This window comes from Caretta caretta, chromosome 22, assembly GCF_965140235.1.
Source record: "Caretta caretta isolate rCarCar2 chromosome 22, rCarCar1.hap1, whole genome shotgun sequence".
Classification (NCBI taxonomy): domain Eukaryota; kingdom Metazoa; phylum Chordata; order Testudines; family Cheloniidae; genus Caretta; species Caretta caretta.
This window is the reverse complement of record NC_134227.1, coordinates 10,498,648-10,513,622: the sequence shown is the minus strand read 5'-3', so window position 1 is coordinate 10,513,622 and position 14,975 is coordinate 10,498,648. Positions and strand designations below refer to the sequence as shown.

The window sequence follows — 14,975 nt, the reverse complement described above, 5'->3', positions numbered from 1 at the left end:
CTTCATTGCTCACCCTTTATATGATCGTCTCTTCTGAAGCTTTTTCCAGTAAAATTGGTATCAAATGTAGGAATTAGTGTAATTGAAACTTGCGTTTATTTAATCTAAAAATAAAATGTTTTGTGTGATGCTGTCTTAAATAGGGTAAAATACATAATCCTTACTGTGGCTGTATTAAAAGAGCAATAGTCATGGTGTTCTCAGTGTACTTTTAATGCTTTTCTTGGTTAACGAACTGCCTTTGCCACTGTATGGTTTTAGAAACCCAGCGTTGGAGGTCCAGGTTATCATGTGATTAAAATTCTTGTGGAATGAGGCAGTGCTGATGATCTTCAGGGCGAATCTTCTCCTTCACCCTTGGCTTTATACAGTGGCTGATATGAAATAAGCCTATTGCTGTTCCAGTCCAATTGGGTTTTTGTACTTCTGGGCTAAGAGCACATAAATATTTTCTTGTGGAGAAAGAGGGGTGGAAAGGCAGTTTTATTTAAAACTTGCCTTCTCTGGCATGGCTGTCACCTCCTACCTGGTTTGCAGATTGTTTTGCAAAACCAAAAGTTATTTATGAACATAGCTCCAGGAAGCAGAAGACTCAGACTCTCCTATTTCAATGTATGATGCATATAAATTAAGTTTAGCTATTTTATGCTGACTCCACCCACTTAGGTTTACACAGCCGTAGGGGTGCAGTGGATAATTCCTACTAGTGTTGCAAAGGAACCCAAATAAATCCAGATTTCTTTGAATTTGTTTTCTGGAACTCTTAATGTGGTCTCCACACAGTATTTGAACCATCCAGGAACTAAAATACCAGGAGAAGATTGGATGTTGTATAACATTGGCCCCATTATAGGCTCCCTTATTCACTTATATAGAAAAGCCTGGCAAAAGCCTAAACACAAATACCAGAGATAAAAATACTAGAACCCCCACACTTCCTAATTTCCAATGGCCATGTAATAATAAATATGCAATACTTTACGTATTCCAGGTTGCTGTGCCCACACCAATGTGCAGGGTTTTGTGAATAGGAACGTCATGGGATTTTCTTGTTTGGTGTGAATTCCTTAGGAAATGCACGTGTTACGTGCATAGCTTTATGTACTAAGTGAGGCGGCCATTGTTTGCAAGCAGATAACAGTGTTACGTTATGATATACTGTTTCCATTGCTTAAGGTGCAAGAATGTGGTTATTTGCTGGAGATCTGTTTTTCCTTGTAGAGAATGTGCAGCATTCGTCTAAATGGATTCCAAATTTCAGGGTTGTCTATAGGTGAAATCTGTTTTAATTCCAGGCGTGCTAGCCTTTTTTCCCTCTGTTGTGCAAATAGTCCAAGATATGATGGAATTAGCGTTTTTGGCTCTCCTGCATCCTGCTTTTCAGAGTATAGATAAAAATTTGCATTGATTTTTGGTCAGGTTTCAATTTGAAAGGATTATGGGAATATATTTAACTTTTTGCACTGCTCATCCTGTGCTCCTGATGCTGACATTTTGTTTTGCTGTAGTGTTGGTTAGGGAATTCTGATGGTTGGTACAGAGACACGATGCTAAATAGTGCAAACTCAAGGCCTAATCCTCCCTGACCTTACTTGTGTAAGGAGGAGGGTATTTTTGCCCAAGTCAGGACTGCAGGATAGGGTCCAGATGTAGCAATTGTTTTGAATATTTTCTTTCTTTTAGGTGTAAACTTGGTGCTGGTAAGAGTGGAGCAGCTATTAAAAGATGGCCAGATGTAGTGCAGGCAACGATTGCCCAAGTTTCTCTCTTGCAACAAAGCTGTATGCTTTATTTCTGACTTGCAACACCTCACACTAATGCCAGTCTTTGGCATTTCATGTTATATATGTGCCAAGTTGTGGGATGCTTTGTGTGATGTGGCCTTGCGTCCATGAAGACCTACCCTGAGACCGCTGAGCTCGCTTTTATTTGTGACCTGAACATGTCCTCTGCTCCTCCTTACTTTATTTTCTTGCATTTAACTGGTGAGAAGTACCTACACATTCTTCTGAATTTCCCCTCTCAGGATCTTTGTGCTTTTCTTGGAAAAAGTATTTCAATATCATCACTAGTAAAAACAAATATTGAAAGAGAGGGTAACTTACTATCATTATGGATCAGTAACGTGAAACGTATACCTTTTCAGTGTGTGTGTGTGTCTGCTTTAACATTTTTTGGCAGTCAAATGTATACTTTTTGCAGTGAACAATCAAATGGTTGTCTTTATGTGGGTTAAAAATTCCACTTTAATGTAGAGAATAAAGAAAACTAGTAATTTAAAACAAAATTACGAGTTTACCAATTTAGAATTTTTCCTTTATTAAACTGTGTTGTTCCATTACATCTGAAAAATTTAGAGAAACACAGGTGTTGGCTTACGGGAGTAGAGCATGATATTCCAGTATCTATCTCTGAGAATGGCCAGTGATAGATATTTTAAAGGAAGGTATAAATCTCCAAGCTTTCACCTATATTTGCACCCAGTTTTACAGCACTTGTATCACAAAAGGAAATTTCTTCCTGATCCCAACTAATGATAGGTTTAAAGACATGAGGAGTGATAGCTCTTGTGCCTTTTTACTAGCTAGTGAGAGCAGATGCTATTCTTATTCATAGGTCTCTAATCCTTGTTTTAAATCGTACTAATCCATTTGCTTCAATATCCTGCACTAGTGAGTTCCATGGGTAAATTATAGGTTTGTACTAAACTATTTCCCTTCCGCTGTTTTAAATGTATTGCTAAAATATCAAAGGCCCTCTTGTTTCTGCATTGTAAATAGGAGTGGCCGCCTGGTGAGCCCTGTCTACTATCCATTAATTTCGGTATCTCTAACTACTGTTATTATTGATTTATGTAGTATACAGTTCATTGCAAACACAGAGTAGAACTCTACCCTGAATAGTTTGTAATCGGATACAGACAAAACCTGATGTGGGAAAGAAGATCAGGTAAGGGTGTGTGTGTGTGTGTGTGTAAACTATTGTGAAGGAGAACAGGACAGGATGGATTCCTAATAGAGTGGAGTTTAAAATTATATATAAGAGAGCTGTTTGGGACATTAACTTTTCCTTCATGAAAAATTTGACAAAAACAAGAATTCCAGTGAAAATGATGTTTTTACATTTTTTTGGTTGAGAAGCTAAAAACAGAATTTTTCAGTTGTTGAAAATAAAAAAATAATAACTTTCCCCCTAATTTTTGGCAACAAACATTTTGTTTTGGCCAATCAAGCTAAAATTTTGGTTTTCCTGAAAATTTTCACTTGACTGTTTAAAACATCATTGTTTGGGTGCCAAAACCCAAAAACTTTGAAAATGTTTCAGTTTTCAACAAGTACCTGCCAAAATAATCTCAAGTGGATGTTTCCTGCAGATAATACCATGTTAAGAAAATAGAAATTTTCTGTTGCAAAAACTTTTCCAAAGAAAATTGTCAGCCGACTCTAATACTTGAAGGAGAGAAGGAGACCACTTGGCGTACAGGAAGTGAGAAGGTGCTTCAAATATAGTGGGCAGGGAAGGTTCAGAACGGAGAGTGGAAGAGAGATCTAAGGAGAGAGGACTAGGAGGAATGTAAGGAGCGGAAGGGTAAATAGGAGAAGGCAAGATCAGAGATGCAAAGAGGTGGTGAAGGAACTATTGGAAAGTAAGATGATTGGGGTGTCGAGTGGGTTAGTGAGAAGCAGGAAGAAGTAGGTTTCAGAGTAGCAGCTGTGTTAATCTGTATTCGCAAAAAGAAAAGGAGGACTTGTGGCACCTTAGAGACTAACAAATTTATTTGAGCATAAGCTTTCGTGAGCTACAGCTCACGCTCACTAAAGCTTATGCTCAAATAAATTTGTTAGTCTCTAAGGTGCCACAAGTACTCCTTTTCTTTTTAGAAAGAAGTAGGCGAGGGTGAGCTAGAAAAGGAGGAGGTCACAATAATGAAGGTGAGAAATTACCCAAGGTATGTGCAGAGGATTGGGCTGCTGGCACAGAGCGGAAAGGATACATCTGACTGGTAATAGATATAGGCGGAAGTAACAGAGCATGGCAGGAGCTGGGATGGGGAGAAAGGGTAAGGAGTCTGAACTCAGCTTCTCCAGTGAACACCACAGTTAAGTTTGTTTGCAGTTAAGTCCAATTCATTACTTCTCTTTGTGCCTTTTAAACAGGCCTCGAGTTGTGCTGGAATGCTCTGGGATGCTGTTTTGGCACTTTTTTGGGATCCACAACAGCATTCTGGTAGTTCTGGTGTGCCCACTTACTGGAAGTGTGTTCCATCACTTCTTTTTGGACCGGAGCACTGATTTTAAAATTACATAATGAGGCTGGCTATCCTGAAAGGTAGCTGAGAACTGATCGAAGACCTATCTTTCTGTACTGCTTTCTTTCCTCTTCCTCTTTTCCTTCCAGGCTTTGTCATTCACCTTTCTTGTTGGGAAGGAGAAGTAAAATGGCATTGCTCAGAGACATAGAATCATAGAATATCAGGGTTGGAAGGGACCCCAGAAGGTCATCTAGTCCAACCCCCTGCTCGAAGCAGGACCAATTCCCAGTTAAATCATCCCAGCCAGGGCTTTGTCAAGCCTGACCTTAAAAACCTCTAAGGAAGGAGATTCTACCACCTCCCTCGGTAACGCATTCCAGTGTTTTACCACCCTCTTAGTGAAAAAGTTTTTCCTAATATCCAATCTAAACCTCCCCCACTGCAACTTGAGACCATTACTCCTCGTTCTGTCATCTGCGACCATTGAGAACAGTCTAGAGCCATCCTCTTTGGAACCCCCTTTCAGGTAGTTGAAAGCAGCTATCAAATCCCCCCTCATTCTTCTCTTCTGCAGGCTAAACAATCCCAGCTCCCTCAGCCTCTTCTCATAAGTCATGTGTTCCAGACCCCTAATCATTTTTGTTGCCCTTCGCTGGACTCTCTCCAATTTATCCACATCCTTCTTGTAGTGTGGGGCCCAAAACTGGACACAGTACTCCAGATGAGGCCTCACCAATGTCGAATAGAGGGGAACGATCACGTCCCTCGATCTGCTCGCTATGCCCCTACTTATACATCCCAAAATGCCATTGGCCTTCTTGGCAACAAGGGCACACTGCTGACTCATATCCAGCTTCTCGTCCACTGTCACCCCTAGGTCCTTTTCCGCAGAACTGCTGCCTAGCCATTCGGCCCCTAGTCTGTAGCTGTGCATTGGGTTCTTCCGTCCTAAGTGCAGGACCCTGCACTTATCCTTATTGAACCTCATCAGATTTCTTTTGGCCCAATCCTCCAATTTGTCTAGGTCCTTCTGTATCCTATCCCTCCCCTCCAGCGTATCTACCACTCCTCCCAGTTTAGTCACCACAGCTTTCCTTTTAAGCAGACACTTGCCCTATCTTTCATCTGTAATACTGTGTCCTTTCAGTGGGCTGAGGGCAGAAGGCACTAAATAGAGGGAGGTAGTTGTCCTGGTTGGTAGCAGAACATCTAGCACAGTATGATCTCCATTCAGCTAGTTGGGCCCAGAATAGCATGTAGTTGCATGATCTGTGTTGCATTATCATCTTGGTTTCCACTTTGCCATACCAGGATAGAGAATTGCGTAGTCCTGCTCTGCTGGTAGAGAGCACTCTTGTCTTGAAGAATTCCCTTTTATTAAGCAGCATGATTGGGTAAACTTGTGAAGCATCCTGAAGATAAGTATGCATTACTGCTTGTTGGATTACATGTATTTACAAGTACTGTAGGTTCAGTTGAATACTCCCTGGAGGATTAAAATCTCTGGCTAATCAAATTTAGAGAAGGAAATTAAACCTTTTAACATGACACTTGTCATAACATTAAAAAACGAAAAAGCCCTCTTTACAGCAGCATGCTGATTGTTTCACATCACATTTTGTTTTTTAATTAAGACAATTCAAGCTGGAGGCAGTTTTACCTGGGTGATCTGAAATGTTCCTTTGCTTTTGCTGAGATAAGATGATGGCTTTGATGGACATTGAGCTCTCTCTTGCTCTCTCACACATACAATATTCGTGGTTTAGTTTCTCTTAGCAAGTGAATTCAGTGCAATGTCTAACCCCACTGGAATATACTGCTCTGTGATGGACACAGCTCTATTTTCGTGACTGTCCACTTGATCTGAATCTCTGGGTGCAGTTTGTTTTCGTAAACCGAATGTGACATACTAATGGACTCCAGCAACACGTGTTTCCTTTTTTTCATTATTTATTGTATGGTAATTTTCCTACTCACAATGCTGCTGGATAGTCAGTGTTTTTTCAACTCCTTCCCCCTCCCCAAGGGCTTATAAATTAGTGCTAAAAACCTTGCTCAGGACTGGAAAGTAGCTGATGAAATTTCAGCCCTGACTCAGAAAAAAAAAAAAAAAAAACAAAACCCCACAAACATGCAAAATTGTTTCAACTTCTGGTGGCCTTTCTTCAGTTGTGGTATTGTGTGTGTTTTGTCTTTAAAAAGTGAAATGTGACAAGAGCTTACTCATATCACCTTTTGGTGCAGCTCTGTCCCAGCATGCACAGAAGAGGAACATACCACCATTCCCAAATTGTCCCCAGATAGATATGGTAGAGGACAGCTGGTGTTATCCCTGGACTGCTTGGTGGCTGCCTCCCCGCCCTTTCGTTTTGTGTCTTCTGGGTAGTGAGGCTGGTCTACACTTAAAACTTAGGTCAACATAGTTACAGTGCTCGGGGAAGTGAAAAATCCACCCCCCTGCGTGCTATAGCTGAGTTGACATAGTCCTCATTGTAGATGCAGTTAGGTACAGGTAAGAATGCTTTCGTGGACCAAACTACTATGGTTTGGGGAGGTGGAGTTCCCACAGCAATGGAGAAGCCCCTTCAGTCGCTGTAGTTTGTGTCTACTGGGTTACAGTGGCATAGTTGTGCCGCCCATAGCGTAGACCTGGCCTGTTAAATTGAACGTGTCTGCAAAATTTCTCAAGTACAAGTGCTGTGAGCCTGATTAGTGAGTATAGGTAGATGTCTAAATTATATTTTCCTTTGCTTATAAAATACACCCGTGATGGATTGATTGTGGGTGCAAACTGGGGGCTGTATTTAAAAAAAAAAATGGCATTATGTAATTTTAGAAATGAATGCTTTACCCTGTTCAGTGGTCACGGTGAGGCAATGTTGTGCGTTCCCATGGTTTCTTGAACCAGTGCCTGGTAGCTTCTTTGAGACATTACTATGGTACATATTTGGAAAAATTCTGAACATTTCTTTGTCAGACCTATTTGTATGCCTGTCATTAGCTCCCAGCCTCCTTTATTTAAGGTGCTGATGTTCTGCTTTTTAATTAGTTTCCCCCATTCTCCAGTGGGGTATTTCGTTTTGGGAAAATGGCAGTTTGCCAACTCTTAAGTGGCACCTGGTAGCTGCGTGAAGCTCATGCTTCATAGATAGTGGATAGGGAGACTTGTACTTAGGGCTTGTCTACACTTAAAACATTGTAGCATTTCAGCATAGACACTACCTACGCTGACAGGAGAGTTTCTTCCTTTGCAGATAGGTAATCCGCCTCCCCAAGAGGTGGTAGGTAGGTCGATGGGAGAATTAGGTTGGTTTAACTGCGTCGTTCAGTGGTGTGGATTTTTCACACCCATGAGTGAAGTAGTTATACCAATCTACTTTGCTAGTGTAGACCAGGTCTTAGTGGGAATCATTTCCAGTAATTCCATGTATGGACACTATTATTCTGCAGTGAAGGTGCCTTGTTCGTATTAAGTGTAACCCCTTTGAAAGTTAAATTAGTGGGTTAAGCTGAACAGGAACAAGGCACTGTTATTCTGGAATAAGAATGTCTACACATGGATTTATTCAGGAATAGCTGTTTCTGAAGAGCTCTAGGTAAGCCCTGACTGCAGCTCAATGAACTGCATCAGACATCCACAGACTGACCTTGGACATGGCTACGCTTGCAGATGTAGAGCGCTTTGAGTTAAACCAGCCTTCAGAGAGCGCAGTAGGAAAAGCGTTGCAGTCTGTCCACACTGACAGCTTCAAGCACACTGGAGTGGTCACATTTGCGGCACTTACAGCGGCATTGGGAGCGGTGCATTATGGGCAGCTATCTCAGCATGCAAATGACTGCAACGTGCTTTTAAAATGGGGGTGGTGGTGGAGTGTGACAGGGAGTGTGTTGTGTGTATGTGGGGGGAGAGAGAGAGTGAGTTTTTGGGGGGGAGAGAGTGAGTTTTTGAGGGGCTGAGAGCATGTCAGCATGCTGTTCTCTAAGTTCAGACAGCAGCAGACCCCCCCACCCCCACTCCCCCGCCTCTCTCTCATGCACAGCATTCCACACTAATAGTTGCTTTGTCTTGGAGCAGATAAATAGCCGGCTGTCAGAAACGGAGCTTTCAAAGGGCATATCCACATTCCTGCAGCAATTCAAAAACAATGACAAGAGTGGCCACTTGACGTAAGGGGATTATGGGATGTTTCTGGAGGCTGATCAGAGCGCAGTAATGCAACACGTCATTCCCCCGTGCGTTTCAGCCAAGACACAGCAAGCGTTAATCTTCTCACCGAGGTGGAGTACCAGGAGCGCTCTAGCTGTGACCATCTTTTTTGTTGGCCTTGCTACCTGGAAATCTCACTCAAGTCATTTTAAGGATAGAATCAAGTTATTTCTGCATATGACTAGAATTTTAAAAATCTGAAGTTTATTTTCTTCAGTGTTCCATTTTTCAATACAGAATGAAATCCCTCTTTACCCTCCCCCATCCCAAATTTGACGGATCCTCCATCTATCATGGTGACTGATTTTAAACTTACATAGATGAAAAGTTCTGTTTGCAGGCAATTTAGCTTTGTTGCCAAGTTTTAATCCATTATTTGGAACTGCAGTTAGTAATTGTATACCAAAATATTTTTTACAGTTAAAACATTAATAATTTTTTTCTTATATATGGATTTTATTACAGTATGAAATACAGTACTCAGAACTCTGCAAGTTAAGCAAAATGGCTGTTTTCTGCTACAAATTGTTTTGTCTAATGGTCATGCCTAAAAGCACCAACTGATGTCATTGGGCTAGATATTGTACTTACGTGTAGTGCAGGGGTGGGCTAACTTTTTGGCCCGAGGGCCACATTGGCGTTGCGAAACTGTATGGAGGGCCGGGTAGGGAAGGCTGTGCCTCCCCAAAGAGCCTGGCCCCCGCGCCCTATCTGCCCCCTCCACTTCCCGCCCCCCTCAGAACCCCCGACCCATCCAATGCTCCTTGTCCCCTGACCACCCCATCCCAACCCCCCCCCTTCTCCCTGTCCCCTGACTGCCCCGACCCCTATTCACACCCCTGCCTCCAGACAGGTGTTCTCCCCCTCCCCCCGGAACTCTCACGCCTATCCAAACCCCCCTGTCTGCCCCCTCAGAACCTCCACCCCATCCAACCGCCCCCTGCTTCCTGTTCCCTGACTGCCTCCCGGGACCCCTTGCCCCTTATCCAACCTCCCCACCCCCATGCTGCTAAGAGCAGCAAAGCCCTGCTTTTGCCAGAGCCAGCCAGAGCTAGCCACGCTGCCGCCACGCTGCCTGGCTGGAGCGGCGGGCCAGAGCACTGGGGTCGCGTCGCACTGAGGCTGCAGGGGAGAGGGGACGGTGCGGGAGGGGCCGAGGGCTAGCCTCCCCGGCCGGGAGCTCTGGGGCTGGGCAGGACATATCCGGCCCGCAGGCCGTAGTTTGTCCACCTCTGGTGTAGTGAGATATAGTTCCTGACCTGAAGAACTTACAGTCCAAATAGACAAGTCACTGAGTGGGAGAAAGGAAGTATCAGTATCTCCATTTTACAGATGAGTAACTGAGGCACAGAGATTGTGACTTGCCCAGGGTCATAGACGAATTGTGTGGCAGAACTGGGAACTGAACCCAGATATCCTGAGTCCCAGTCCCGTGCCTTAATTGCAAAACCATCCTTCATACATATTTGACTAGATTCAGATCTCTATTACACCAATATACACTTAATCCAGTGTAACTCCACTAACTTCAATAGGTATTCTGTGTGCTGGGCACCTCTAAAAACCAGATCATCTTCAGGTGTCAACATCTGAAATTTTGACCTGGCAGGGCAGGTGGAATTCTAAAACTCCAGGCCTGTCAGCTACCGTGATGGTTTTTAAAATTCCCTTCAAGGGTTATAAAACTCAGTTCCTTATGCTCAAATAAATTGGTTAGTCTCTAAGGTGCCACAAATACTCCTTTTCTTTTTGCGAATACAGACTGACACGGCTGTTACTCTGAAACCAGTTCCTTGAGTGTGAGTGTTCCATTGTGGGCTTATTTTTTGGCAAGGGGGTATTGGTGCAAAGATAATTATTATCTGAAGTATTTTCAGATGAGTCAACATGCCATAGGGTTTAGTGTGGGACTGTATTGTTGACCACACTTAGAACAAAGAAACAAATAACTAAATGATGGAAAATAATAATAATTATAATCCCCCCCCCAAAACAGTGACAATGGAGTAGCTTGAGAACCTTTTGGCTGCCTGTTCTGCATGAAAGAATATATAAAGCCATGCCAGCTGGAAGGCAGCTGCTCTTCAAATCTGGCACCACGCTCTGGGTCATGACAAAGTACATCTTGTCGCTGCAGTCCACTCTGATCATCTGGTGCACTGCAGGCAGCTTTCAGTGGAGGTTTTACACAGGTAGAAACTGGCATGACTCCAGTTGTGTGTGATTTTTTTTTTGGGGTCAATTTTGGGCTTGTTTTGTGGAAAATTGAATTTTTCTGTGAAGCGACATGTGGGTCCAAAAAGCACCTAAGTGGGAAAACATACTCTGAATCTCTGAAGTTGAAACAGATGGAGGTTATTTGAATCCCTCAGTGGGAGAATCAGTCTTTAGAAATTAACAGTGATTCCATTTCCACCAAAGTCTGTGGCCCACTATTGACCTGTTACCCGAAGCTGATTCCTACCATCCAACAGGCAGAAGTTGACTAGCACCGCTATGAAGGGTTTGTCATGTCTTAGTGATTTTTCTGTTCAGTGTTTGCAGATGAAAGGTACTACACCTCTCCCCTGATATACCGCTTTATATCGAACTTGCTTTGGCCTCGAGCATTTCCATTATTAATAGTCACTTCCTGCCCCCTGACTGATCCCTCAGAACTCCCCACCCATCCAACCCCTCCCGCTCTTTGTCCTACCGCCTCCAGAGACCTCCCTCCCCTAACCACCCCACCCCTATATAAACCCCCCTGCTCCTTGTCCCCTGACCTCCCCCTTCAGAGACCCTCCTGTCCCTAATCACCCCCAGGACCCCACCCTCTACCCAACCCTCTTGCTCCCTGTCCCCTGACTGCCCCGCCCCTATCCACCCCCACTCCCCCAGGCCCCTGACAGGGCCCCCAGGACTCCCACGCCCTATCCAACGCCCCCATTTCCCTGTCCCCTGACTGCACTGCCCCCAGAACCTCCGAACCATCCAACCCACTCTGTCCCCTGACCGCCCCCGAGACCCTCGGCCCCTTATCCAACCCTTCAGCCCTGGCCCGGCACCCTTAACACGCCGCTCAGAGCAGCGTGTCGGAGCCAGACACGCTGATGCACTGATCTGCTGGAGCGCGCAGCCCCGCCTCCCAGAGCGCTGCTTTACCGCGTTATATCTGAATTCGTGTTATATTGGGTCGTGTTATATCGGGGTAGAGGTATATATAAATGCAAGCTTCATTAATTTCATTAGCAACCACTTTTTAAGACAGGACATTAGGTTACGTTGGGGAATTCCACTTGCATGCATCTTAAATATTTTTTGCTTCCTTCACTCAGTACTAAATAGGTCACAAATACACTTGGGTTCTAAAAAGATTTTTATTAGTGATGCTAAATTGCCAGGTGTTTCATAAAAGCCTGAGATGGAAATTGGCTTGATAAACCAATATTTTGTTTTCCTGTGGTTTGAGTCTTCATGCTTAGCATGTCTTGAAAGATACCGTGGTACATATTTATAACAAACTGCTTCTGTTCATTTTCAGTTACCTGTTACGTTGTGTGGCAGCGGAGGCTGTTGCTCAGCCTAGTTGAACTACGCTCATTTGTCTTTCTACTGTTCGCCTTAGCAGCTTTGGTTCTCCATAAATGAGTAGGGTGTCCTGAAAAATAATGCTACCAAACCGCCATCAGGGATCAGATTGCAGGGGGGCTGGGGTGGAGGGAAGAGCTGTAATATTGTGGTGGTAAATAATCCATGTGTTTTACAGTTTTTATTTTCCTGACATCTGCTTTCTTGGCTGTTGCCCGACTTTGGCCCTCTTTTCATGTACAAGTGTTGCACAGATGAATGAGATGCAGCCATGTCAAAGGGAAACAGGCCTCTCTTAAAAGTGATGAAAAGATGTCAGACACATACATACCATACCTTTTTAAGGGCATATATATACAAAATATGAGTGAACTGAAAGAGAAAATACCCACGCGTTTGACTTATTTCCTCTCCTTGCTTTCTCTCTTCCTTTTTGGGGAAGGGGAATTTTGGGTTTTGTTCAGTTAAAATAGTACAAGTACTTTAGCTAATGTATTTGTCTTGGCATGCTGGGGCAGGGGAATAATTTTAAAAGGTTGATATTGATTTGAGATTTACATCTAAATTGTGGTATACGCTCAATACTTCGGTGCTTTTTGTTTAATTTTCCTTGAATTTTTTGTTTGTTTGTTTTTGATTTCAGGGAGGTCTTAGTTTCCTTCCTGTATGTGCTGACACTGATCACGGCACGTGCTAAAGTGATGAAAGTAAATGTGATACCAGCTTCCCTTCCTTGGGGGGAGGGAGGAGATGATTCATGATTTTATGCTGATTCACAATCCCATGCTGTGAGTAAAATGAGGATAAGCCTCTCTGTCAGGTAGCTGTGTAAAATGCTTTGGGATCCTCAGTAGAAGGTTCTGTGTAAGGCCAAAAAATGGCATCATTAAATGTTAACATGGCTAGACAAATTCTCATGAATCAGAGACTATTGAAGGGAAGATTTTAAAGGGGTAGAGTCCAGCTCTTTAATTCCGGACTGTCTGAATCTCCCTCCAGTCTTATAATTCCCACCCTGGGTATGCAGAAGTGTGGCACTCAGTGTTAGCCTAGTTTCGCTCCCATTAGTGGGAGTTTCCCCGTTCTGTAGTTGCCTAAACATTCTTTTTAGGAAGGCAGCTGATTTGGCTGCTGTGTGGGGTTTTACCATCAACTCCAGTGGGAGCAATTAGGTCAGTGGTGAATGCTTTTTAAAATTCCATCTGTAGCATGTACACGTTGACTGGGAAGGCAAATATCCTCTTGGGGCTTCCCAACTGAGACTAAGGACTCTGTGCACAATCCCCCAGGAGACCAGCAGTCTCATCTGAAGTAAATGAGGGTCGCCCATGGTTTCTTTTCATCTATAGTATTGATGATCTCAGGCATTAAAAAAAGCCATGAATTAGGACCCAAAAATCATTGCATTACTATTTAATTGTAGAATTTGCATTCTTTTTATTTGTCTTCTAGTTTTTGAATCTTTAGGTTGCACTCAGGTCATGTTTTCAAGCTTTTCTCCACAACCAGAAGGGTGTGTGTGGGGGTGTCTCTCTCTCTCTCTCACACACACACTCTCTCTCTCTCACACACACACTCTCTCTCTCTCACACACACACTCTCTCTCTCTCACACACACACTCTCACACTCACTCTCACACACATCACCTGACTCCAGGAGCTGAGGCTTTTAGAAAAATGCCAAATATTGTGGGACTCGCAATAAAATAATGAAATCCACCCCTTGAGAAACAACAAATAAGATTAACAATCTTGTTCCAGTTTATTTATTTTTTTTATTTCTCTTTAGCAGCCAATGGAAGACAAGATGTCTCTTGGGCTAGTACTGTAGGCTGTGCAAATTAGATTTCATATCAGATTACTGCTAACAAAATATTGACATTGGATATAGAATTGATTACAAATACCCATTGTGATTAAAAATATTTTGTTGAACAGCAGCAGACGTTTACACAGACTTTGAAATTAAAATATGGCTTCTTTTTGAATCAAGTTGTTGTTCTTTATAAGATGAATTTTCTGATGAGTCTCTTATGGCCCACAAGGAAATACGAGATAATCCCATTTTTCTTTTCTTTCTCACACATACACACGTCGTTCTGGCATTGTGCTAGAAAATGCATTACCAGAGACTGTCATCTCCAGAAGTTGAAAGTCATTCTGAGGGGTTGTCTACATATGGAAATAGCCCGAAATAACTATTGCATATCTGAAGAAGAGCTGTGTGTAAGTTTGAAACATGCCTCTCTCACCAACAGAAGTTGGCCCAACAAAAGATATTACTTCACCCACCATGTCTCTAGTTATCCCTCAGGAGCTCCCTGTGTGGACATTCTTATGCCGCTTTTGGAAGGAGATTAAGTGCAAAAAGTCTCTCTCAGTGCGAAATAAGAGTGTCCATATGAAGAGCTAGTGTAGAATACCTATTGCACTTTAAATTCACACCTTAGCCTATTTCGCATAGCTTCCCTGTGTAGACAAGCCCTAAGAAACTGCAAACTGCTATGTAATGGAAGAAAATGTTTATGCATCTACAGGCAGAATTTCACAAAATGGCATTGCATATTTGGGGTTTATGGAAAGAACTTATTTGGCAGTTTACCCTGATGCTTACTTAGTGATGGAATCCACACAACCACCAGACCAGCCACCTTCCTGACAAGAAAGGCTAGGAATATTGCAAATAATGAACAGATGTTGCTGGCTGGACCTGGCTGGTTAAAACAAAACCCTTTGGAAATTTTGGATTTGTTCATTCACCTATTCATTCTTGGGAACCTGAGTTAAATCGTAGTGCACACTGCACCAAGGTGTGTGAAAATTGCAGGATTTTTATTAACCTAACACACACTTGTATAAAATAAGTAATGTTGAAATGCAAAGTTGAAGAAAACCAATGAGGAGAGTGCTCAACCATGTGGAGCAACAACCCAGGTGCGTGTGCTA

At 43.0% G+C, this 14,975-nt stretch overlaps 1 protein-coding gene across 9 annotated transcripts in view; it reads left to right on the top strand.

Annotated features, from left to right (window-relative positions):
- Positions 1 to 14,975, top strand: part of ARHGAP32 (Rho GTPase activating protein 32) — a 400,497-nt gene that overhangs the window by 133,495 nt on the left and 252,027 nt on the right. The gene's annotated exons all lie outside the window — the stretch shown is intronic.